General features: G+C 43.5%; 1 long non-coding RNA gene across 1 annotated transcript; it reads right to left on the bottom strand.

Annotated features, from left to right (window-relative positions):
* Positions 1 to 5,284: 5,284 nt before the first annotated feature.
* LOC125688952 (uncharacterized) lies at positions 5,285 to 25,150 on the bottom strand. Its single transcript, XR_007374976.1, has 3 exons — positions 25,041 to 25,150; positions 23,728 to 23,832; positions 5,285 to 6,878 (listed from the first exon to the last, which is right to left on the bottom strand). It is a non-coding gene; the product is annotated as an uncharacterized LOC125688952 (long non-coding RNA).
* Between the last annotated feature and the right edge of the window lie 1,103 nt (positions 25,151 to 26,253).

A 26,253-nucleotide genomic window follows, 5' to 3' on the forward strand; every position in this document is an offset into this window, starting at 1 on the left:
AAAGTGAGTTTAGACCTAAGGTTTAATGTCATTATCTTAAAAGGGCATCTTTCTACATTCTTCCCAGCACGGTGATAGTACACTGAAGAATGGTCTGAAAAAGTGTTTCTCGAGAGGAGATCTGAGTGCTGGAGGGTTTGGAGGATTAACCTTTCAGTTCTGGACACCAGAGCTCAAATATAAGCTTTGGCATTAGAAGTGGCTATGGGTAAGTGAGGGCTGCAACACTACCAGCCTGGACAGAGTTGACAAGGTTACAAAGCAGATTGTGTGATTAGCCAGCAGCCATGGCAGAATCAGCAACATAAGTGAAAACAGATTAGAAACGCTGCAGCTTTGATGACAGGACCCAGGACATTGGCTAGCAAATAAGGTTAGTTTGCTCAGAGGTGTTCCTGTGTAAATAAACAGGTGCCAGGGGATGGGGAGGGAGGCAGTAAAGCTGATCCAAAAGCAGAGCTGAAGGTGGGAAAGGGATTGACATGCAAGGCATTAGTAGGTTATCACAGTGAAGGTTATTGCTATTATTTCTTTACTCCATGTTTGTATCAGCCTCTGTCACTTGCCCCTTCTCCATTTCATCCTCGCATACACAACCACTTTTCCAACCACTTTATCATTCTCATTTCCAAAACAGACAACTCCTTGTTGTGTCAGGGAGTTATGAGTTGTTTGCAGTGTCAAAGGTTCCTGTCTACTGCCTACACTGCTCACATCTAATCCTCAAAAGGTTTCTGTAACTCTTATATGCCACAATTAAAATGTTTTACAGATAGATTTAACCCCAAGCAAAAAGAATAGGGAATACTCCATAAACCCATACCAATCTATGAGGATGAGGAAGGTTTCAGAAAGAAAATAAAACTATTTTAGGAAACAAATAGGGCACAGCATACGTCGTGAGAGCCAGTTTGTCACTGCTCCTCGGTGCCACCTCTGTCTCAGGAGGTCCCGTAACTGCAGAACAGAGGCAGCTGAGGAGAGAGCACCAAGGAAGAATCATCACCTGACTGCTTATTTCTGATACTCTTAGGCATCAGCTGATGCCAGATACTGGATTCTGAGTGAAGTCCCACTCAGAGCAGCTGTTTAGATGGTTGTGTTCCTACAAGACAGTTCTGACTACATGAGCTGGAAAGGAAATACCTCAGCCCAAGATGAAATATAATGAGCAGCTCACAGCGACTGCTCTCTGAAAGTGCATTTACCTTTGACTTTTCCTAGAAAATATTGCTGAAGGTTTGCAACTTCTGACCTACTTTTTCAGTTATAGATCATGTGATTTTTTTGAAGAAACATGACCAATTGGTGATCATTTTCCCTTATCTCAAAATAAGAACCCAAATTGGGAAGGCATTTCCAGCACACCCTGCACAGCTATGAGCAATAATCTTTGTGCTGCAGCAACACTCAGGTGAGGGGGGAGGGTATAGAGCCCTGTCTCAACCATGCATGCATTCCACAAAGGCACTGAGCCCAGCTCCACTTGGGTGACAAGCTGTCTGAATGGCACAGCAAGAGGAAACCCAGGCCTGAAATGATCTCCCTGCCTAGCTTTGTGCAGCACCATACTTATCATTTGATGCAATTATGTCATTAACTAATTTGCAAATTTGCATAGAACCATTAATTTAATCTTTAAATAAATAGTATGGATTTAGTGCTGGTGAAAGCGCTCCAGATTAACTGCTTGGTGAATGAAGCTCTCCGCTTATCTGTGAGACAGCAGCAGGACGAGCTTTATCCACACACTGCCCTGCCAACACATTGCAGTGTTGATTTGACAGATATACGCACAGCTTCATCTGAGAACTTTGAGGCAGGAGCTCAGTTCCATGGCTCACGCACCTCGTAATCTCTTGGGCCAATTAGTGCACATAAGGGCAGAAAGTCTCGCAATGAGGGTGGCTGGAACCAAGCCTCCCTGAAGTTACTGCACTTGAATTTCAAGATCATCAGAATTAAATTGATGAGCAACTTGTCACAGGAAGCCAGAAACATCCCCCCTGCAAAATGAGCATTACACAGCTGTGAGCAGCCCCAGCAGAATAATGCCTTCACACATTCTCCTGCTGTCTTATTGTCCTATGCCACCCACCTCTGCAAAACTATTTATACCATGCTCTACACAAGATGCTCAGACCTCCTTAGAGATGGGGAAGACAAACGAGGCATCCGGTGGGTGCACTGTGACAGTGCAACCAATTGGATTTACTAGGGAGCTACCCTCACAGAAACTGCTCTCTTTCCAGCTGCTCTGAAAGGCAGCGGTTGGGTTGAGGAGGAGTGGGAGATCCATCGATCCACCTGCTGGTGGATGGAGCTGGATCCTCTCATCTACATGTAATAGCTGGGTGGATTGGCAGATAACAGCCCTTCTCTGTTCAGCTGGAAAATACACAGGGCCCACACCACGCAAGGAGGAGGATCCACGCTTTGTGAAATTCCAGGGCAGTGACATAACCATGACAACTGCTGTTCTGCAATCACGGCCCTGAGGACTAGGAGACAGCTGTGGCCAGCCATGGGGGATGGCAACAAAACCAGAGGCAGAAAATTAACAGGAAAGGAGTGAATTCACAGAATGGGATATGAAGACAGACCTTGCTTCCTCAGGGTTGCACGGGCAGCAGGGCACACCTGGACCAGGCACTTGCTTTTCAGCAACTCTTGTTATTCTCTGCAACCTTTCAACATGACTCTTGACAGAAAAATTACCAAATGTAATGCACTTGTGACTCGGTTAATTTGCACCTGTATCTAATTTCAGACTTGCTAGAATAACAGAGCAGTTCCCTAATCAGAACAAGAGGGGAAAAGAAGTCATGTCTGCTATTCACAAGCATTTGTAGAGGAAATTGCCCCTGCTATAAGCAGAGCCTTTTCACTGCTGGTGGATATGGCATAGAAGAGGCAAACTGGGAACCCACATCTGGCCTTGGATGTGAGCCCCTGGATTTCCACAGTGGTTGCCAATAGTGGCCTTCTCCTTCCTGCTTTCTGAGGGATGATGCCTCTGAATTTTCATTTTGGGACACTTTTGTGAGTGGTTTACTAAGGCAAGAATGTCAAAGCCACTTTGCTTCTGGCAGCTCTCCCAGGATAATCATGCAGCCTAGTGTCAGAGCACTCAATCAGGTCCCTAAGTACTAGCCCCCTCTTTGCTGGTCCCAAAGGGTCTTGGTCTGGACTCAGCCCAATGGCCACAGCTAGCTTCTCCTTCAGTGCCCGGTGTAAAAATGTGGGGGCTGAAATGCTCTTTCTGAAGAAAGCCAACAAGGATGAGCTTTTATTCTCCCTTGTCCAGATTCTGTTCCCAGCCCTCCTCAAAGTGGTCCTACCCACCTCAGACACTGCAGCCTCCTCTCTGCAAGGACCTCCTTGCAGTATTTCCAGACACCCCTCACATCCCAAAGCCCCCAAATGCATGGCCACGCTGCCCAGAGGCTATGACACGTGCCACTGACATACTACATCCTCTCTACCTCTACTCAGCCTTCTTCCTGCAGTCCACCTTCCCTCAGTAGCTTCTGTCATTCCTCCATTGCAGCCCCCACAGAGCTGTGAGTATCCCCAGCCACCTCCTCCCTGCAAGGAGCTGGAGGTCATAGAGATCGTACAAAAATGCAGCACAGAGCAGCCTTTTCACCTCTGAATGACCACTGGCTTACAACAGAGTAGCACAGGGATAGCAAATCAGGACACAAAAGAATTTGAGATCTTCCGATGAAAGCGAACATCAATTAACATCAATTTCTTTGCCTGAGACACAAGTTAAGCACAGGATTGGGAATATGTAAGTCTGATGTTTCAACCTTGGCTTTCTCACTGACGTCTCATCTCTAACCCTGGTCATGCATTTTAATACTATTGCCTCAATTTCTCGTCTAAAGTAGGCTGATCCTCGATGCCCTGCCGTAGGCTGTTGTGATTCTGTAATTAGGCATGGCCTGTGGGTCACCGCAAATGTGAAGAGAAATATGTAAGCATTATCTATTTATAACAGCTTCAAAACTCAGTGTCCCGTGGCAGGAGGTGTACCACTGCAATGTACTCCAAGAGGAAATCAATCGGTCCTTCCACCTCGTGGCCTCTCTTCTCTCCACATGAAAGTGCTCATTTTGGCAGTCTGTGCAAGGGATAGGCACCCATTGCACCTGAAGCAAGCAAGAAGAAGAAATTTCCAACACTGCCTCACACCACAAAGGCATTTATTATGCTGTTATCCAAAGGGCTCTTTCTGCACTAGAATCCCAGGAGGCATTTGCTCACTCACTGAGGGAGAGCTGTACACAGCATAACCATTGACCCACGCTGATCTTCCCATTGCTGCTGAAATCTCCTCCCAGTGATAACTGGCAGCAACAGAGCTTGGAGTCTTCCAAGAAGCGATTGAAGCAGACCAAGCCTAGATCTCACACCAGAACCAGAAGAGATGAAGACTACAGGGAGCAAGGCAAACTCGAACTACACGTTGTGAACTGTAGACTTTCTTCATTTTGCAATAGGCTCCAGCAGACCTTCCACTTTGGTCAGCTGAAGAACTGTTTCACATTCACAGTACATGTGCACCAATTCTTTCTTTCTGTGGTTTCTGTGCCAAATAGCCTTCATGTGACACTCTTTTGGCACGTTTAGAACAGCCAGCACAGAAATACTGAAGCCTTCTCAGGCCACCATGACTTCTGCCACAGGAATGCAGACCTGCACTTGCGAGATGAACACCTACATATCACTTTGCATCTGTCAGTCCTCTCTCAGTCTTAGCAGAGGCCAGGCCCTGCATATACCAGGGAAACCAAACATCTAATCCCCAGAGGTGGTGCCTCCAGGGTAAGGTTGGAGGCGTATTGGTGATACAGTGTGGGAGAGCTTTCGTTTATCTCAGGTTCCAGAGCTATCAATCCAGCGCTGCGGTTGTGAGATGCAAAATCTTTAATTAACTTTTCCGTGCTTGCTACCAGTGCTGACGGAGGTGGGTGGATGTGATTGTCGCTCAAGGGAGGATTCTCCCCTCCCCCTTCTTTTGAATTCCCAGGCAATTAGTGCTCTGTATAGAGCAACATAAATAGAGTTCCTCAGACCTGGAGGGTTTCATTTGGTTTGGTTTTGTTTGGGGTGGTTTTGCCCTCCTACCCGTTCTCTCAAATACCAAGCAATTTATAGGCCACTTTGCATTTATTTCCACACTCTTTTGCATCTTAACTGACAACCTACACGCTTTTTTAATTAAAACTTTATTGGCTTTTCCATAAGTGATATACCTATTGTAAGTGAGCACAGTTGAGTACAGATAACATGTGGTTTGTTTAGCTATCTTGCAGGAGATTATTTCTGTTATCATTGTAAGTTGATTATTGTAATTATTGAAAGAGAGAGGGCTGAGAGAGTGAGCATACAGAAGGAAAATGGGGGGAATTAAAAGATAATAATAAAAGATAATAAGAGTCTCATTTGTTCTTATTTCTTTCTCTCGATAATGTACTGTACATGCTAAATTCCAGTTTAATGTTAGAGTCAATCCCTCCTGTTGCTAGCACACCCCCATCAATAACACAAGGTCTTTAAACCCTAGATGCCTGCAATTAACTTCAATAGCAAAGAATGCCTGGGATTGTCTCTCCCCTTAGTACTGCCAGCTTTGCCAAAGCCACAGAATGCTTCTTTTCATCTCTCTATTCTGAATTTAGTTGAGTTTTTTAACACTCCTTTCTAGAAGTGTATGGCTTAAACATACATAACATTGAAGATAAGAATTACATAGAGGGGGGAGAAGAGAAAGATTATGCACTGCACCAGTAACCACACCATCCTGTCAGCCACTCTGAGGCCAGCATGTGGGATGGGAAGGCTGAAAACCCTTAAGGCCAGTTGCAACACAGAGGGTGAAAAACGGTGCTACCTTGCTCCAGTCACAAGGGACCTATTTTCCAGAGGCACTGAACATCCCCCACTCCTGAGAAGTACAAAGCAATCTGAAGATGCTGGGCATCTCTGAAAGGCAAGTTCTAGCTATCCCAGATGAGGAGTCTTTTTTGCACACTTTAGATTGCAGCTGACCAATGCTTACACCGAGTGCTGGAGAAGGATACCAGAGAGCTGCCTTTTCCCCATCTTACCTTTTGCTGCAGTGGGACATGGAGAGACTCTCTCATAATTCAGAAAGTGCTGATAAGGTGATGTCTTAAAGATACTTTGGTCAAGACTACTAAAACTTTCGCAGACTAGAAATTTGAATTTGACTATGTGTCCTCTTAAAGCTTGAGGAGAGAGTATGGCACAATGAGATTATGCTCTTGAAGTGGTTGGGGAAAATCACTGTTTCCCACACCTTAGAATCACACAATCATTAAGGTTGGAAAAGACTTCTAAGATCATTTCATCCAACCATCAATCCACCCCCACCACGCCCACTATGTCCCTCAGTGCCACATCCACACAGCTCTGGAACACTTTCAGGGACAGTGACTTTGTGCCCAGGTAGGTCAGCAGAAAAGAGAAAAGCATTGGTCCCTGTGGGACAGCACCACAATTAGCCATGGGGCATATGTCCACATCGCTCCAAACCAGCTTTGTCCCACCAAATCATTCACGCCAGATGGCAGCCCCTCTCCTCATGGGGCCCAGCAAGGATTCACGGTCAACAGAGTCAAATGCTGCAGAGTGATCAGTATCTCTTTGCAGGAGATCTGTCCTCTTGCCCTCAAAATCAGCTTTGTTTAATGTCCTGGCCTGACTCCAGCAGGAGCTCCTGTGTCATTCCAGGAATACTGCGAGCAGCAAACCTTGCTCAGGTCGGGGGTCAGCACTGTAGGTCTTCAGCCATTCAAATGCTTCTCAGAAAATCCCCCCAGCAGACCAAGCCCCGTGAAAGTGACCTGAAAAATAAAACCCAAGAAATCAATGCTGTGCTCTTTACAATTTCTTTGCAGTAAATAAATACTGCGTTACCTACACCATGCTCACATTAAAGGATTTTCTTCACTGCGGGCAAGTTACTCGCATCAGAATATTCAGTGCTTGCTTCCCCTCTTTGCCAGAGGACCTGATCTGTGATGTCTCATGAAACTTCAGAACGCACTGTAGCTCTCAGCTCCCCCACACAGAAAGGGAGAAGTAACAAGCTGTGTACCCTTGCCCACCTCTCAGGGAGAGGGAGAGCTACAGCCCGTGTTATTGCTTTGTAATGACACCTCTATTTATGATCACAAAACTTCTTGCCAAGGTTCCGATAGTGAGGAGAAACAGGCAGGGCAGTACTTTGAAGGTCAAAACAAAATGGGCAGACTGAGACAGTGTTTGCTGTGGGGGCATAAGCCCCTTGAGAGCGTCTGTGAGCCACAAAAAGCAATAGGGATCAAAACACAGGTTTCATTTGAGGGGTAGAAATCTGGAGATCACACTGAAAATAAGGTAAAAAATGACCAATTTTGCCATACTTTTTATAGCAGTACCCCGTCCTGATGTGCGTGTGGGAGGCAAAGAAGCTGAAGGGAAAATATTTTTAAAGGGAAAATACTTTTAAATTAACTCAGCTTTCTCAAACCATTCCTAATACACAAACAAGCAAAGAGGAAAGCCGAACCGTCACTCAGTTTCTGGATGCCGGCTCACATCAACTTTTATTTTTCAGAATTGATTTGCTTGTTTGCATTGTTTGCCATTTTTATGTTTTTGCCCCTGAAAATACTGTAAAAACCAACTAATGGGGGTACAAAATGGGAAGTTTTATGTTCATTGCAGAAACTTGTATATGATGCAATTTGTTAAGATCTTCGCCGCTCCCACAGCAGCGTGTCAGGATTGTCTAACACCCAGCCCTTGAGTTACAGTTTTACGGCGCCGATTTACAGCGTTATAAGTTTAATATAGTGGTGCATTGTAAAAGGGTTATTTTTTTTAATTAATATTTTAGACCCCAAGGAAAATACCACGAAGGCGCATGGCAGGAGGAACGGTATGATTTACACAGCGCCTGGAGCACGGCCACGGAAAATCACTTCCTAGTGATGGATAAGGATGAGTCCCAGGCACTGCTCGGCTCTGCACGGCTCCATTCGACCCGGCTCGGCTCGGCTCGGCCCGGCTCGAGTGCCCGGAGCAGCGCTGCCCCCTGCCGGCCCGGCTCGGTGCCGCGGCTCCCGCTTCCAGCCCCGTGGGTCCCATGCGCAGGGCTTGGCCGCATCGGGGGCCCGATGGCCGTGGGCAAATACACGCGAGTGGGGCTGCACGCGGGTGGGGGGATGTAAGCAGCTCCTCCTCCCCCACGTGCCTTCGGGGTACTGAGCGAACGTCATTAGGAAGTAATAATTCAAAACAAGATTGCTCTCTCTCGCTAATGAAAGAAATTTCTGCCTCCCACCCGAGACTATGGCAAGGAGAGAATAGCAAAAAAATTCCAGAGACAGACCATTAATTCCCTTTGCTAGTGTTAGCATCAAACTATAAACAAGTGCACAATTTAAGATGTGCCATCCTTCATGCAGGGGGCATATGACAAAAACCTCAGGCTCAAGAGTTCTCTCTAGTATGGCTGATGCTCCTGGGAAGAAGCTCTGCCACACACCTGGGCCACTTCTATGAAACCTTCACCTCCCCAGTGGAATCGTAGAATCATTAAAGTTAGAAAAGATCTCTAAGGTCACTTCATCCAACCATCTTCACCACTAACCATATCCCTCAGGGCTACATCCACATGGTTCTTGAACACCTCCAGGGACGATGACTCCCTCACCTCCCTGGGCAGCCTGTTCCAATGCTTTATTACACTTTCTGATAAAAAAAAAATTCCCAGTATTCAACCTGAACTTCCTGAGCCTGACAGCTCTTCTCTGAGATACCTGGGAAAAACTGTGCGACTCCAGGACAAGCAGCAGCAATGCCTTTGAATCTGCCATTCTCCAGTGAGCCATTTTCCCATCAGACTGCAGGAAGTTAACAGAATTGCCTGCAAAACTGAGCTGTTATCTTACAGCAGAGGTGGCAATGCCAAAGTAAATTGCAAATGCAAATTTCCAACAAAGGAAAGAGACTTTGGTTCTCACTGCAGCCCTCTCCCATTGAATGCCCTATAGCCCCATCATCAGCACTGTCTGTTGTTGGAATCAGCTCCAGCTCTTTTCTCTTTGTCACCCTTCTCTATTACCCTAGAACATCAATTTGTTTAATTGTTTGTAATTAACTACTGATTATTGTGCACAGAAGTCCAAAGAGGATAATTAAAGACAGTTCTACCAACAGCAGTGGAAAGAAAGAGCCTGCTGTTGAAGAAGAGAGTGCAGTGCACAACAAGCTCCTCTGCATGCAAGTAGGTCCAGGGCAGCAGCCTCGAAGCCCCAAGCAATTTCCTCAATAACTCCACCAAACGAGTTGGAGAAACCCTGCCTTCTGCCTTCTTCAGCAGCATCTCTTTTTAGACAGATTGTCAGTGGAAAACCTTTCAAGAAAATGTCTTGCTGTGAAATACATTTTTGTTGCTTGAAATAAAGGACATGGGCAAGTGCCGGAGCTGATAATACAAAGTGCCCACTCAGTCCTGTGTCAACACAGATCATTTTTAAACACAGTAATAGACAACATGGAGCCTGGAGGAAAAGCCTGAACAGAAGAAATGTACACGTGATAAATATAAACCTTGGAGGACAAAATGCTGAAAGTGGAGTTTTATTGAGGTAGAGGGTTTTTACCTCCTCGGTTACATCAAAAAGAATTGCGGGTCAATTAGAATGAAGAAAAGTCTTTCCAGTTGTATGTGCTAAGCTGGCTCTAAACTCAGAGCCTCTCTCTTATGCCACCCATGAACAGGAACAGCCTGCAGCTGTGCAAAGGGAAAGAGAGTGAAGGAGTAGAGAAGGAAGTGTCTGGAGGGAGGACTGCTGTTTGTCTCTACAAACTTGTCAGATAGATAAAAATAGATAAAAGATAAAATATCTTTTCCACTTCCTAAATGAACCACGTGTTCAGGAGGGGCTGATGAACTTGCTCCACCATGGGCAAGTTCGGGGCTCGGTACAGGGGCAGCTCAGGCAAACGTAGTTGTTTCTGCTGAAAAGAAGGGATATCCTGCCTTACCAAATTTGAATTTGTTCTCTCTCCTCTTCTCCCAGCCCTGTGGGCCTCTCTTTTTCCTTGAGACAATTCCTATAGCTCAACAAATCCTACAGTGAACTATGCGAGTCATTCACCCAGCAGGATATGATCCAATTTTCTGGGTTGTTTTTCTGCTATCTTGGGGATTTAAGGCCACTCAAGGTAAGACACTGGTAAGGCAAGAAATAAAAAGTCTTTCTCCAAAGGGTTGCCAAAGCTATGCCCAAACCCAGTAAGATCAGTATTTTGCTAGAAACAGACCTTGAATAAATCCTAACCTTGACCTGTATTTGGGTGCCCATCTCATTTCCCTGATAAAACCAGCAATGCAGAAGTGAGCAAAAGAGAAGAATAAGAATAATAATTGAACTGCTTTGATTTTCAAAGAGAGGTTCAGGACAGCCCAGCTGTGAATATAATGAGCATTTTTTGCTTCCTCCATAGGAGATCTGTAGGGGTCCCATTGATATAAAGATACGAGCTCAACAAACTGATAAGGCATGATTAGAGGAATGCTGCTATGGCAAAGTAAATTTTGAGGCACAGATAGAAGGTTCTCCCTGGAAAAGGTAGAGCAAATTGCAAATTCTCTTGGTTTTGCTGAAATTTGTTTCTTGGCTTCATTTCATAAAGCTGAAGCCAAGGAACTGTGAACAGCTGGGATACCGGGGGCAGAGTGGAAGGGAGAGGGAATTCTGTGCAGGAGAAAATGCAAAAATTGAAATAGAATGAAGCTTAATACATCAAGGATGAACCCTGCTTTGACATTTTTAAAAATAATATCTCACACCCTTTAGACGTGATGCTAGATGCTGTAAGAAAATAGCTTTCCTCTGAAGCTCAGCATTTTAAAAGAAGTACTGCTTATAATCCTATTGAATGTTTAAGGACTAACATGTTTAGCAGCTGTAAAAACCTAACTATAATGTATGGCTGTTTGTCCATTAAATCACATTATAGCGGGATGTATATTCTGCTTTACTCTCATGCCTGTCCTCAAAATCAGTATTTTCTCACTGAATGAGCCACTAGCACTGCACACATCTTGTTCAAGACCATGTATTTAGGGCTGGTCAAAAAGGATGTAAGAGACATCTTTGAAAGATCTGACCTCCTACCAGGCAGTTCAGCAAGACTTGAGCTGAGCTAAAAAAGAAACAGTTTTTCTTTTGTTAGAATTCAGGAAGCTAAGGGCAACTCCTGAAATACGCAGCTGTGGGACTCTCATCCGTGCCAGTGATGCAGCGCTTTCCCCATTGGTTACTGCTTGATGCGTCACGGTGCGATGGAAGGAGGGCTCTGGTCGTGGCTGGCAATGTTCTGAAGCCAAGCAGGGTGCCCAGGTTTCATTTACAAGCAATTTCTCCCTACTGAACTCAACTTGCTTTGTTCACAGAAGCATAGTATCATAGAGTATCCCGAGTTGGAAGGGACCTACAAGGATCACTGAGTCCAACTCCATCCAAAACCAATGTCTGAGAGCATTGTCCAAATGCTCCCTGAACTCCACCAGTTTGGGGCCATGCCCGCTGCCCAGGGCAGCCTGTCCCATGCCTAACCACTCTCTGGTGCAGACACTGTCCTTAACCTTGCCTGATGCTCCCTTGACACAGCTCCATGCCGTTCCCTGGGTCCTGTCTGTCACACAGAGCAGAGCTCAGCACTGCCCTTCTGCTCTCCTTGTGAGGAGCTGTACCCTGCCATGAGGCCTCCCCTCAGCCTCCTCTTCCAGTGAAGACTAATGCATGTTTCACCAAAGTTCAGCTACTCACTGAGCCCATTCTTGCATGGACTGCTAAGCCCTGGCACCCCAGTATTTGGGATGCTAAAAAGCAGCTGCTTGAAGGCTCAAATCTTCAGGTCAAGCTTTTCATTTACCCTGATCACTGACAGGCTTTCATCTCATCCAGAAAAGCTGTTCTTGGTGCTTAGAAAGTCATCATCCCAGCCCAGTCTTCAGCCTCTCTGCTAAGCTTCATAGCTGGTTGACACTTTTATAGCTCTTTTCCCTGTGCCAGACTCATAACTGACAGTTCTCAATATTCAAATCAATAAATGCTGCCCCAAAGTCGTGAGTTTTGTCCAAAAGTTGAAGACTCAAATAGACTACTTTGGGATGATTTCAATTTGCCTCAAACCCTATCTCCCTACAAGCAGTTGGCCAGAGATTTGCTTTTTTAGACAGAACAAAAGTATAAAGGCATTAATTCCTTGTAATCACCTGGCTCCAGGAGACAGACCTGAAAGTCGACAGAGATCCAGTGAAATCCTGACCTGGCAGCACCCCAGCTATGGGGCCTCTGAAGTGCTGCTGGGTGGAACCAGGCTTCATGGCTCATCAGGATGGAGGAAATACAAACTTTAGTATGCAGTCATTGTAACGGAAGAATTATCTATTCTTTATCTCACTAAGAGTGAAAGAGATTAAGCTTGGAAGCCTATTAGCTACCACTGAAACACCGTTGTTATCATTCACAGTTAATCGTCACGCCCGGCTCTAACACACTTCATCCGAGCAGCTGACACTTGGGCTCTCAATGAAAGTTGGCCAAGTAGGAGAGAGGAGGAAATCGCCCATGTCTGCCACACGGGTCTGGCATCTTCTGCTCAGGGCAGTTTTCATTTCAAACAAACACCCCAATAGCAGGGTGGGAACTCCTGGTAGACTTTTCCAGATCCCTGCCTGATCACAGCTGGTCTTGGCAGTATCTTTAAATGGGTACCATTTAAATGGGTACCATCCAACATGGGACTAACAGACACGTTTAGGAAACCAGCCCCTGGTCAGAGATAATGCTTTTTAGGGTCTTTTTGGAAACTCCTGCCTGCCAGCTGTTAATGGATGGGGTTGAATTGCAGTCTGAATGTTAATGAGCTCATTATGAAGAGCATTTTATCTTGTGACAAAGGTGGATTTAATCGAGTTGAAAGGTTTCCCAGAGCAAATTTTGAAATGTCCTAATAATGCAATGAAAAGTCCATTAATGTATTTATTAATTACAATGCAGACACATTTCAGCAAGGCTGCTTCAGCAACCCACACGTGAATCTCCCAGCAGAGGAAGCTCATGAAGAAGTACCCTTCAAACTAAAGATGGGCATGTGAGCATTCAAATCGGAGCACAAAAGAGTTCCTCATGGTTCTGGGCCTTACTGTTGGTCCACTACAGGAAAAAATCTCCAAATATACCTTCAAACATTTCACTTGAACAGAGCGAAGCAGAGGGTGGAAAAGCCCTGCACCAACATGTGGAATCCAAGGCCAGCAAAAACTATTAGACAGCACAGTATGACCTTCTAGAAACCCTTAATGAAATGTTTCTTATCTCTTCTTCCAACTCTACTTCCACTCTGCTTTGTTTTGTGATGATTCTAGCTTTGATGTCCGTTTTGAGCTCCTGGTGCTTATCATCCAAATGTTTCAAAGCACCTGCTCAGCTGATCTGTCACCGATAAAGAACCAGAGCTGGACAAGTCCCTGTCTCATTTAGTTTTGCAGGTTAGGTCCAAATCTCACAGCTCCATAAGCATACCCATAGTTCCTCTGAGCTATTTTGTCAAGGCCTTTGCCTCTACCATGAATCCTCCAGCAAAAAGTGACAGTGAGGCCAATCTTTCTAGTGCCTGCTTTTAAGAACTAACACAACACAGATCACTTCTTATTTTCCACAGACCTTGGCTCAGATTCTTTAAGGTTCAGGTCAATCTCAAGGCTAAGAAGAATTCCTTGGTCTCAGGATTGATGCTGTCCTTTTGACCCTGACGGTCAGAGGCCTCTTCTGTCTTAGATTCTCTTGCCTGGTTTCCATTAAAGTTGTCCAAAGGATGTAGGGAGCATATTCATTGTTTTACAGCACTGTCAGGTAGAGGACATCTCTCTCTGTCTTTCAGCTTATGGTTTGGTTTAATAGTTGAGAGTGAATGACTGCAGGCTTTCTGAGAGTTTGCTGGAGTCAAGCTTTTGAACTCTTTCCTCTCCTAGGAACTAGCACTCTCAGAGGTGAGAAAAACAAGGCATGCAATTAACATAAAATTCTGGCACAATATCATGATTCACAGTATCACCCGGGTTTTCTTTTGTCCTCATCACCTCTGTCTCTTATTGAATGCTTATGTGCACAGAACTATGTTGTCAAGCTGTAATCCGCATCTCATTCAGCAAACACAGACCAGTTAAAAACAGCAACAAGAACAAAGCCAACAAACAAACAAGCAAAAAACATTTTCAACTCAGCTTTTTCACTGGCAGGAAAAATGTGATCTATCTCACTTCAACCAAAATCTCCAGTTAAACAACTCTACTTGCTGTTAAAGGAGTTGCACTGAACTATAGGAGGCACACTCCTTCATGTCAAATGGCTCATTAGTCACTTCAAAGTAGGGGTTTTAAAGGCTATTGCAGTTGAAAAAGGGAAGTAAATAGTCTTCTTCAACCCAGTTTCACTCCAAGCTCTCAGCTGCTTTGTAATTACCTTCACTATCTCCAGCAATCAAAGGGCATCTTTTGTCAAAATAAGAAATAATACTTTTTCTGTCTGAGACTGCTAATAACCCTGAATTATTTCTCATAGCATCTTAGTAGCTATTGCTTTCCTTTTGGAATTGGAAGAGCTGATTGAAGGTGCTGCTGAGCAGCTTGTATCCGCTGATAAGAAACTGTGGTGGGGCAGTCAGAATCCACATCACTGGCCCTGACTTGCTTCCCATTCCTGCACACTCTGTCTCACCCGAAGGTACCATGAAGAGGTCATGCACTGCAAACCCATTTTGTGGCAATTTTCCAGATCTTATCAGGGACCTAGCAAGTATTAATGTTGTAACCAGAAGAAAAACAGCTGCATTTTGCTTCACCAACAGGAAAATCAGGAATATTGGTGGACTCATTTCATCCTTTCTCTACACTAAACAAATTGCTCTGAACATGAAAAGGACTGTTCAGACAGTCTGACATGTCATCACATAGGCAGGTAAGAGTGAACTTCAACATCATTACAGAAGGATACAATTAGAGGAGGTGACCCTGTTTAACACAAGTGTCCACAAACCTGTGAGAAGCAAAAGGGCTATGACAGATCTAGGAATGTCTTTTACACTGCTCCAGGCATAAATCACAGGAGCATTGGCAGATTTCATGAGGGAAAATAAAAGCACCTTGTTGTTTGTCATATGTGGTCAGAGAAGCACATAAAACCACAGAGTCATTTGCATTACTAACTGAATCCTGAACATGGTGGGTTTTTTCTAGAAAACGCAAATAATAGAAATTAATTTGTCAGACCAAGTTTAGGGCCCAGCCTGTTCCACAGCAAAGCATGAAAAAATGTGGTTGAAATAATTATTCTTGATTTATGCAATCATTCTTTTCATTTCTGAAGGCTAATGGAGTGAAAACATACTTTCCAGACCTTTGCTAATGACAGAGTCAGAAATAATGATCAGGGACCCTTATGTTCTTTTCATAATGAGGAAAGCAACATGAAATGATAGGGATGCAAGTCCTCAACAATAATTTGTTCTTTATTTAAAAGGCAAATGGAGCATTCAGACAAGTTCCTTAGGTTAATGGAGCCACAAATAAGCTTTGGGGCAAACATTTTTCATAGGTAGTGCAACACGAACAATGTCTTCTCTGGAGGACAGAAATATTTATAGATGTCGAGGTTTCATCAACACGGAGAGACAAAGCAGCCCCTCAGGGTGTGGAAGCACTGTGTGCCCAGTCTGGGTATCAGGACCAGCCTACACCAGATCCCTGTCAAGAAGAAACAACCCAGTGACTCCCACCTTGCTGATGGTGGCAGGATGGACTCATTGTGCCCAAGAGGCGCCTCCAGAGGAGACCCAAGTAGCAGCTCAGGCTACTACTACCAAAACTATTACTACCCCAAAACTATTGGAAAACACAGGGTGTCATCCACAATACATTCAGCTGGTGATCAGTTAGCTGATGATCAGATTGGATATGTATGACATCTGCTACAAAAAAAGTAAAATAAAATAAAACAAAACATAATAAAACAAAGCAAAACAAAGCAAAACAAAGCAAAACAAAGCAAAACAAAACAAAACAAAACAAAATAAAATAAAATAAAATAAAATAAAATAAAATAAAATAAAATAAAATAATAGAAAAGGAAGGAGAATCAAGAGTCTGGGAAGACTGGCTTGTGCCTTGCAAGGTACTTTTTGCTAAAGGAGACTTGTACCTGTTGCCTTCCTACAAGCTGGTGACGACAGCAGCAGAATGGAAACCCCCTAACCTTAGGATGGTAGTTCAGATCCAGGTCTCCAGAGGGATTTATTTTTTCACTACATCACAGCATGTAGCAGGTTCATGTTTTCCTCCTGATTCTTTTCATACTCATCAGTTCTGTAAAAAGATCTGGCACAACAACCACATGCTGGGGACTTTTAGACAGAGAGACTTCAACTCTTTTGCCACTACCACGTAGATTTACACCACTGCTTTTACTTCTGGTGTTACAGTCAGACTTAGGTATGATGTCTGTCACACCGTCCTGAGTCACTGCTCTCTAAGGAAACACAGGAGAAAATACAATTGCTTCCTCCTCTCTTACCAAAGCCTATCCCATGGGAATTGTCACAGTCCCTCCCAGGCTGCTGGTTCGGATAGCTAAAAATCCAAATGCTGGTACATAGATATCACTAATTACTCAGAAGTAGGAAGCAGTTCATAATCCACCAAATAAGTTCTAAAAGATCCGTGTACATCCGTGTACAACTAGTACACTTAACAGTACTTCATTCCTTTCAATATGAGATCACCACAGGCAAAAAAAAAAAAAAAAAAAAAAATAAAATCAACAACCACTAAGATATTTATATTACTGTATGTAATTTGAAGCAGTTTTCTGGAAGGAAACAGACAACAATTCACATATGCATTGGTTGCTTTCTCAAAGTCTGTGCAACATCTATGCATTTTTAAGAAATTCAAATGCATTAACAAATTTCAGAAATTGGTTTGATTCTCAGTCTTTATTTTAATAAAGCTAACTGATTTCTTAGGCTGCAGTCTCACCAGCTGACACAAACCCAAGGGCCGGAGCTTTGTCAGTGTATTCATGTGCTGGGAAGAACCTTATAATGATGGAGGAAAAGTGCCTCGTCCTGCAAACCAGGACTGGAGCCCAGCACCTGAGTGATATTTGCCTGGTACAGTCATCCATCAAAATAGATGTGAAAACAATGTCCTAAAAATCTGAGACCGTAAAAGATTCCATAAGGCTTGTCTGGACAAGTGCTGTTTGTTTATAATGGGGAAAAAAAAAAAAATCCCTACAAAAACTGAGTATTCTATCAATAGATCCAATCTCCAAATGTACAACTTCTCCCTCCCTTGACAGTTTTTCTGGTTATTTTTCTTCCATTGGAAAATCAAGGTATTCCTAGTATTCAACAGATTCTTTACCTTTTTCATTTACCTTTTCAACAGATTCTATTACCTTTACATTGTTCTGTAGAAATGTGAGTCTTTGATACTGCAGAACTAACACCTGCTGGAGAAATTCTGATACTATGTCTTTCTCTCCCTCTGGCCAAGAGGGTATGAGATGCTAATCATCCTTCAAACCTCACAGCATGAAGATGGACTCCTGAGAGTCTATTAACGAAGACCCAGCTGCAGTAAGCTGGACTTGTCGTTTGGACAGATGGTATAAGAATGCCCAAATAATGAACTGGGAAGGGCAGTTGTCCAAGAAAGTACTTCAAGAAACTTCAACTGCACATCTGACTATGTGTAATTTATCAGCCAAAACATGAATCTTTAGTCACGAGCAGAGCTTGGTGAAGATATAAGTCACTTAGATTAGCTTGCCCCTGGGCAGAAAAAGCACATAAGGAAAAGGGTATCAGTAGCAGAGTGACAAATGACGAGCATGCAGTAGGTCTCAACAGTCACCTACACCCCCCTTAAGTCTGATTCACTGGTACAACACTGTCAGCCTCACCTGTAAGAGACTAGCACTGACATACACAACCAGTGAAAACCTGGCAACCTGGCAAAGACCGCTGGCAAAACCATCCGTGGTAAGATCCAAACGTATCACCCTCATGTAACATATTTCAAGGGAAAGAAAAAAAAAAAAAGAAAGGAAAAAGTTATGTTAGGGTTGTAATGAGTAAGAGTTGCCCGTATAAGAACAGCTCCTTGTTCCAGGAATTCAGGTAGATGACTCGGCATTTGGCAATTAAACATTAAAAAGTGTTTCACTGAGACAGGCACTGTGCCATCCTATCACTCTGTGCAACCACTCTGTTCCCATCTTTATTCACTACTCCATTAGTTTGTGTGTCATTCTCAGATTCTATCAGCAGCAGTTTTATATTTATTTCCAGATCATGGATAGAGAAATTGAAATAACACTGGACACAGGCTATTTTACAAAAACCTTGCCCCCATCACTCAGCATGCTCTCCCTCTTTTGACTCAAGCCAATACGTTGTGCTGGGCTACACATTGCTGAACACATTGCGAAAGCATATTACCTCTCAGCAGTCGCTGTTGATAGCCAAATTTATAAACAGAAAAAATTGAAGTTGTTCTTTTTAGTAAGCCCTACCTTCTTGAAAGCTACGTTACCTGGTATTAATTGTATTTCTAGCTAGCAGCCAAGTCTCATACTCTCCTGTGCATTATTTTGATAGGCATTGACATCAAGTTGCTCAGCATATAATTATCCTAAAAACCGTCACACTCTTCTGTAATACTGGCAAAACCTAAGACCTTTGTGGTCCTCTGTAGTAACACCAGCAATTCCATGTTCATTAAAGCCAGACGTTTCCTGAGCCAACTCTCTTAAGACTCTTAGGTTTATGTTATCCTAATAGATGATGTTTAACAGACTCTTTAGTTAACTCTTCATGGAAGTAATGACCCTTATCCAGGTCCATATGCTGTAGCTTTTAAAATACAGAGTGGAAATCATGACATAATGCTCTTGATTCCCTGGCTTCATTATAATATCTTTAATTATTGCTACCTGACAAAGCCAGAGTTCCTACTGTTCCCAAGCCTATGAAAGCCCTCATTGCCTTTACTTATCTTGCATTTCTGTGCTGTGTTTTGCTGTCACCCTCTCCAGCAATCCCTTTTCATGCGTGTAGTGGACAAGGAGCACAAAGAACATCATAGAATCATAGAATCACAAGGTTGGAAAGGACCTGCAAGATCATCTAGTCCAATCATCCTGCCATTACCCTTGCTACCACAAGCACTAAACCAGATCTTGTAGCTCCTCATCCAGACGCCTCTTGAACACTGCCAGGGACGGTGACTCCACCACCTGCCTGGGCAGCCATTCCAGTGCCTGACCACCCTCTGAGAGAAAAAGTTCTTCCTTGTGTCTATCCTGAACCTCCTCTGGTACAACTTGTGGCCATTTCCTCGGGTCCCATAGGAGGATCCAGGTCTCCTAATAACTACCTAGAGATCTGGAGGCTTTCACATAATTCACCTAAAGGTTAACAGGGCCAAAAGCACTGCCTGCTATTAGGGGAAAACTGCATAAGGAATAAAATTTGTTCCCCTCCTAAAAGTCCCCAGCCTGCTGTACAGTACTCATTTTCCTGACCTTTTCGTGAAAGGGAAGGCAAGAGTTGGCACAGAGCCTATAACAAAGGTAGGGGCAGAAGTCATGTCTCTAAACTACTAATTTTGTGTATTTTCCCCATTTTACTCCATCTTTTTTTCCACATTACCTGCCCCATGTTGTCTGCGTTGCCACACACACAACTGAAGTAAAAGCCTCACACTCAGAAAAAATACCTACTATGAGGAGAAGCTTGTTATAGTAATAACACATTCACTGCACACACACCACATTCTAATAACTATGGTTGTGCAGAGAAATCCTCTTAAACCAAAGAAATACCACAACGAATAATGAGAATGTTCAACAAAACTCTCTGAAGCAAACAGAGAATGAAGGGACTGTTTGACCTTTTAATACTGTAAATATATCCGTAGTGCCCAAGGAATGGCTGCATCCCACAGCCTCCTGAACAAACCCTGGCCCTCCTAATAACACTGTTTTCGGGCACGTCTCTGAAACAGCTACATGACTCCTCTTAGAAGCAGGGCTATACAGAGCAGCACTTTTCCAAGTGCAGGTTTGTTGGGATTGTTTGTTTTGGTTTGTTTGGCTTTTTTTGTCCTGCTGGAATTCTTCCCATTGAATAAGCCAGGCCATCACTTTTGGGTGGTGCTCTGTGGAGCCCAAAGTTGGACTCAATGATACTTATGGGACCATTCCAACTTGGAACGTTCTGTTATTCTATGATGAGGTGGAGCACCTATTTCCCTTCTGAGCCTGCCTTTCTTCCCAGCTGCCCGCAGAGGCTGAGCTTCTTCAGAGCTACACCAGCAGTTAGTGTTGAACTCAATAACAGATCAATAGAGTTAGGTAGTAGCAGGATCCCGGCTATCCACATGTGCAGCCAAAGTCTGCTTTGTTGGTCACAACATCCTGAAGAACCAGTTGCAATGAAACACATTCCACCAGACAAGCCATACTCCACTGGGAGAAGCAGGATTAATGGCCTGATCTGAGAGGTCTCACATTCCTGAAGGTGACAGAAGCTGTGAGAGGCAGGAAGAATTTTGATGAGTGCCTGGGGCACTCAGCACCTCGGTTTGCTGACAAGGGAAGCTATCCATGTGGGGGTTTAATCCATGCAGAAGAGGTTGCAGAAAGAAGGCTTCTCATTGCCTGATATTGGGGGTGAGCTTGTACACCCCCAAAAGCACTTTCTCTGAGCTTCCAGATGGCAAAAATAGGCATAAAGCATAAAGTTACCTGCTTCATGAAACCATGAACAGGGCAAAGATCATGCAGTTAATTCTGTTCCAGCTATCCCCCAGATTGCAAGGAGAATAGCAGTGAAGCTGCCTTACTCTGCAGCAGGGCTAATTTGCTGGGTCCAGAAAGATCTATCGGATCTCTGGGAGCTGAGTGTTATCTGCATAGGGCCACACTGTGCCATGAAGACTCACCAGCTTGTTAAGAGGTGTCACTGCACAGACCTGGGTCAGATTTCCAAACAGGTTTGTGAGCCTCTACTCCCAGATACGAGTACTGATCTGTTTGGCAAATCAGCCCCTAAGCTCTTGAAATCTGCCCTTTCTCATGTTCTTTCAATTACTACCGATCTCATTTAAAAGCCTGGTAGTGCTAAGGGATGGCGTGATCAGCACTGTAATAGGAATAGGTTTTTGGAGTCTGCAGAGCTACCTCTGGTCAGAATATATTACCTGTTCTTCCCTGAAAATAACATTAAGAACAGGAAGAAAATAGAGTTTAGCATGATGCCCACAGAAAACAAAATTGTTTCACTGATCTCTCAGAATTTGCTGTGTTAAGAGGAAAGTCATGACTTGTTCAGACTGATAAAATGCTTTTGAGCAAACATGGCACAGAGAAAATACAGAAATTAAGACATCACTAGGGAAGGGGTAAAATATATTTTGGATGAGACATTACAGAAGAGGAAAGTCCAAAGAAATGCATTATCAAACAGCCTAATTTTCACCTTAGCAAACATCATAAGCCTCAAGGCTTCACCCGGGATCCCACACTGTTTAATTTACTTGTGTTTGTGAATGGTCTCAAAAGGGATTCAGCTGAAGTAACAAAAACAGCACCAGACCAATTTTGTAGATGGGTGAGATCAGGAAGATCTTAGACAAAGAGATGACTGGTCAGTGCAAAACAGCAATGCTGAAACACTGGGTGAGAGATGGGAATTTCAGATGCCGTCAAAGGGCTGTGCATTATGGTGTATCTGCCTTGGCCTCAGCCCTGCAGCATGCTCCTCCTATACCTGTGAAAAGCATCTCACAATCAGTGCTCCTAAATTGTTGTACAGCTCATCTCCATGGCAGGACGTGCCCAGTGTCTCTAGTGCAGAATGCCACCATAGTGCCCCTACAGCAGGGCAACACCTCCCTTGCCCACCTCCCTCTTCCCCATGGCTCACAGTGCGGGTTCATGCTGGAAGGTCCTCCTTTGCATTTCACACATATACACACAGGTCTCTTGGGTGCTCCTTAGCCCCTGTCCCAGCCCAGAGCACCAAGAAGGAGAGAGGAGAAGAAAAGAGGGAATAGGAGGAAAGAGAAAGATAGCAATTTTATAAGAAGGAGAAGAAGAAAGGACATAGAGCAAGGCGGAGGAGTGGTAAACAGATGGGACTAGGGAGAGGATGCTGTACAACAGGTGGTATGGAGATATAATGTAGGTAACGCTACAACATAGTTCAGGACATCACCATAGATATATTCATATACACTGTGTGTACAAATGATAGTGGAGAGCCAAACTGAGTTAGAAATAAAAAAAAAAAAAGTGTTTGAGCTGTGCTATGTAAGCACCGCAGACCAAGCTGAACTGACACACATAACATCTCTTCATAGGCTCTAAAGTGTTCCTAAGATGTTCCTTAGAGTTACTGCATGAGATAAATAGGGTTATGACTAGCAAAAAAAAAAAAAAAAAAAAAAAAAAAAGTCATATTCAAGGAAGATGCTAAGAAGGCATTCTAGGAAATGAGCAGGAGATGAGAAAAACAGCCAGGGTTTCAGCTAACAATAGAAGATTTGTAGATAAAGGGGAGCCAAAGGAGATGCCAAACAAAGAGGGAGACTGCAAATGCATTTTCCACTGACAATCTTTACATGTCCAAAATGTCTTTGGGGAGGCTGTGCTAACAAACAGGGCAAGGGGAAGGGTTAGGTGTTGGGAGAGAGGCAAGAGCTACTGCATGTAGTTGGATGGGTGCTGGAAAGAGGCTGGCAAGGGACAGACTGCAAAAATAGCTCTGCTGTGAGAACTTGTTCATCCTAACTATGACTAGAAAAGCTGAAACAAAAGCAGCTGAGGTCTGCAGCCTGGATTAAGGTCTGGGGTAGGGTTAGGAGCGGTGCAAAGCCTCTCTCTGTTTTTAAGATAACAAAGTGATGCTAAGGCTGCAGAAAGAACATATCCCTGAGACGTTTTTTTCCACACTGTGATGGAAGAAATGTGTCATCTTTAGAGTATACTGTTTATTCCCACTCCTTTCTTCAAAAGGTTTGTAACAGGAACACACAGCGAAGAATAATCACAGGGAAATAACCACAGATATAAAGGAACATTAAATACTTTCTGCAAAGAGGCATTTAAACCTATGTATGCATTGCTGTAGCAGACCAAGGACATAGAAAGATTCAAAATGAAAATGTATTTGTGTGGGAATAACATTAGTTTCCAGAGTCATGGGAGTTAATGATAACACCAATTTTCAGAGTGTATTAAATACTGTACTGCAAGGTTTAATCCAAGCTCGAACTATTTAGGGATCAGGATGAGATCTAATGGGGCTTGAGAACAAGGCTGAAAGGATTGATTACCCAGCATCTGCCTGCTGTGAGGTTCTTACATCTTCCTCTGAAGCAGGTGGTGCGGTCCAGGGTCAGAGGCAGGATGCAGGACTGGAAGGCACCCTGGATTAGCTTGTTTGTTCTCCCTCTGCCTGGGCTGTGAGCTATGCAAAGGTTTTATGCCTGTAATCCACAGCTCTCCTTGAGGAGCACAGAGGGCCTCTGAAATGCTAAACAATCCGGGGAAAGAAGCTTACCTGAAGCTATGAGTAAACCCAGCAGTCAAACCTCTGGCACAGATTTTGGCTTCTTCCTCTTCTATTTAGCTCAAGGTTTGAACGTCTTTGTTTTCAGCCCTGTATCTGAAAGATAAAGGAATTAGCGGGATTTCTTTAATCTTTGTGTTCTCCCAGATAAGTGTATTAAAGGAATTCTGTAGGCTACGGAAATATTTATTTTGAATTAAAATTAAAGCTGCACCATGCTGTGTTTTATTGTATGCCAGTGTAGGACACAGCTGAGTCATGCAGTCTCCTATACCCTGGCTGCAGCAACATCATTCCTCTTGCCCAGACCCAGATAAAGAAAATAAAAATGCTTTCTGTTCAGCAAAATCCAGTTTATATCTGTTGTGGCAAAGAAAACACGAGGTCCAAGAAGTCTCCTTAAATTTGTATTTTTGTTTTCAAAATCTCATGGGAAAATTGATTTTGGCTTTCGAACAGCAAAGAACCAGAAGTGTAACCTAGGGCACTGTGGAGCCACATGCCCAGTTATTGACAGAGGAGAGCAATAATTGTATTTCTCTGTAAACTTCTTATAGAGAACATAAAAATATCTCAATTGTTTTTATCCATGTTCTCTAGCTATGGTTTCCTCCGATTTAACTGGAGGGAAGGTTGCTGTTACCTTCTACCTAAAATAAAGAAGAAAATAGAAGAGGTGATGGTTTAAATTCAATTACCAGACAGATTCTTCCTCACTGCAATCAGAGCTGGTGCTAGTGTCTGCAACTTCCACAGAATCACAGAACAGCCCAGGTTAGAAAAGGCCTCAGAAGTTCATCGTGTCAAAACTTTTGCAGAAAAAGCGAGCTTGGATGAGATCATTTCCTTCAAAGAACATAGTGCTCAGAAAAGATCCAGCCCACAGCATGCTCTAAACCTCAGAAGCAAAGATTTGTGAATGGATTGGATGCATTTCTCAGGGACGAGGGTCCTGTTCAGAGGGACAAAGGGGAATGTGGGAGCTCTTCCTGAGCACAGTTGCCCAATGAACAGCATAACTCCAGCACCAGCTAAACTACTTACTTACACCCAAGCAACACTATCATAGCTTTCAATAGACCTCCTTTATTCCTAGCCCAGGCTCACCTGGTCAACGCTCAGGGAAATGCATTTCCATTAAATCTTTCTCACAAGAACGGCATTCAAGTACAGCACCCTGATACTGACTCAGGTCCTTTTGCACAATATCTCTACTCTCTTTATGCCTCAGTTTCTCCTACCCCATTTGTTTTTCCCCTCTCTTCCTTCTGCCTTCACTAAGCTCTCTGGATTCAAGCACTTACCTCAGGCCAATTTTTTTTTTTTATTATTTCAAAGCTGGATTACTGCATTAACTCCCTCTTCCCATTTTTCTACCACTTATCTCAATGCTGTCTGACTGTGAGGATGTAACACAGCAACAAAGAAACAGGAAAAAGACAAGGGATTAAAGTATAAATGGACCTAAATACTTAATAGCTGCAAGGAAGAAAAGTGTGACCTACATTAATCAGAGGCAAAATAACAATAGGCTTCAGCTGGTTGTGTACCTAACTTCTTTTTTTTTTTTAAACTTTTTTTTCCTCTAAGAGGCCACATAGCAAGAAAAATGCTTGAATGTTTCATTTGAATTTGAATTCAGACGTAATTTGGAACTTTTCTACACTTTGGAAACAATCCGACAGCATTTGAGGTTAAAAAAAAAAAAAAAAAAAAAGTAGAATTCAGTTATCACTTTTATGACTGGCCTTTCAGGTAGGAGACAGCAAAGAGTTGCAGATTTAATCCTTCTCTGTGAAAATTACTGGGATTTCTGTTTAATTCCACTATGAGAACCTTTGTTGCCAGTTCTTGCAACTTTCCCCATGTGCCTCTCAAACTGCAGCTTCAAGCTTCAAGCTCTGCAGTCAAGAGATGGTATGAGTCTTTTCTTCCATGTAAGAGAGGCTCAGAAATCAGGGAAAACAACAACAAAAAACCCCAAAACCCTCTTTCATCTTTTTTGACTTCCAGTTCTTAAGACCACAGGCCAAAGGGATGGCATACCAAATTTCGTCTTGACACACAAAGCTACTGTAAGTATTCAGATCTCAAGGATGTTGGCTGCATCCTCGCATTTCCCATTGCAGCTCCTTCTGGGAAGAAAGAGAAAACACAGACGTCCAGTGCAGAGAGCTGGGCATGTGCCATCCATTCCCTTATGGAAAGACTCTCTCTGCTGATGCTTCTTGCCCAGCCCAAAACAGTGCATCTTTTTAGGGTCCCTAAGCCTGAAGCAGTGAACAGTTGGAATGATGCATTGATATCTTTAGCCTAAACCGTATTTGCTTCCCCCTTGGAAACATTATGACTTAACTCGCTGACTGTACTCTTGCCCCAGCAGCCTCTCAAGCACTGAGCTGGATTGGGTTTCCTTTAACAAATCAGCCTCCTAGCTCCCATTTTAACATTAATTGATTGGAGATGCTTTTAACTGTTCCTTCTGGGTGTATTAATTTTTTACAGATTGAATTTGGT

This window comes from Lagopus muta, chromosome 2 (genome assembly GCF_023343835.1).
Source record: "Lagopus muta isolate bLagMut1 chromosome 2, bLagMut1 primary, whole genome shotgun sequence".
Lineage (NCBI taxonomy): Eukaryota > Metazoa > Chordata > Aves > Galliformes > Phasianidae > Lagopus > Lagopus muta.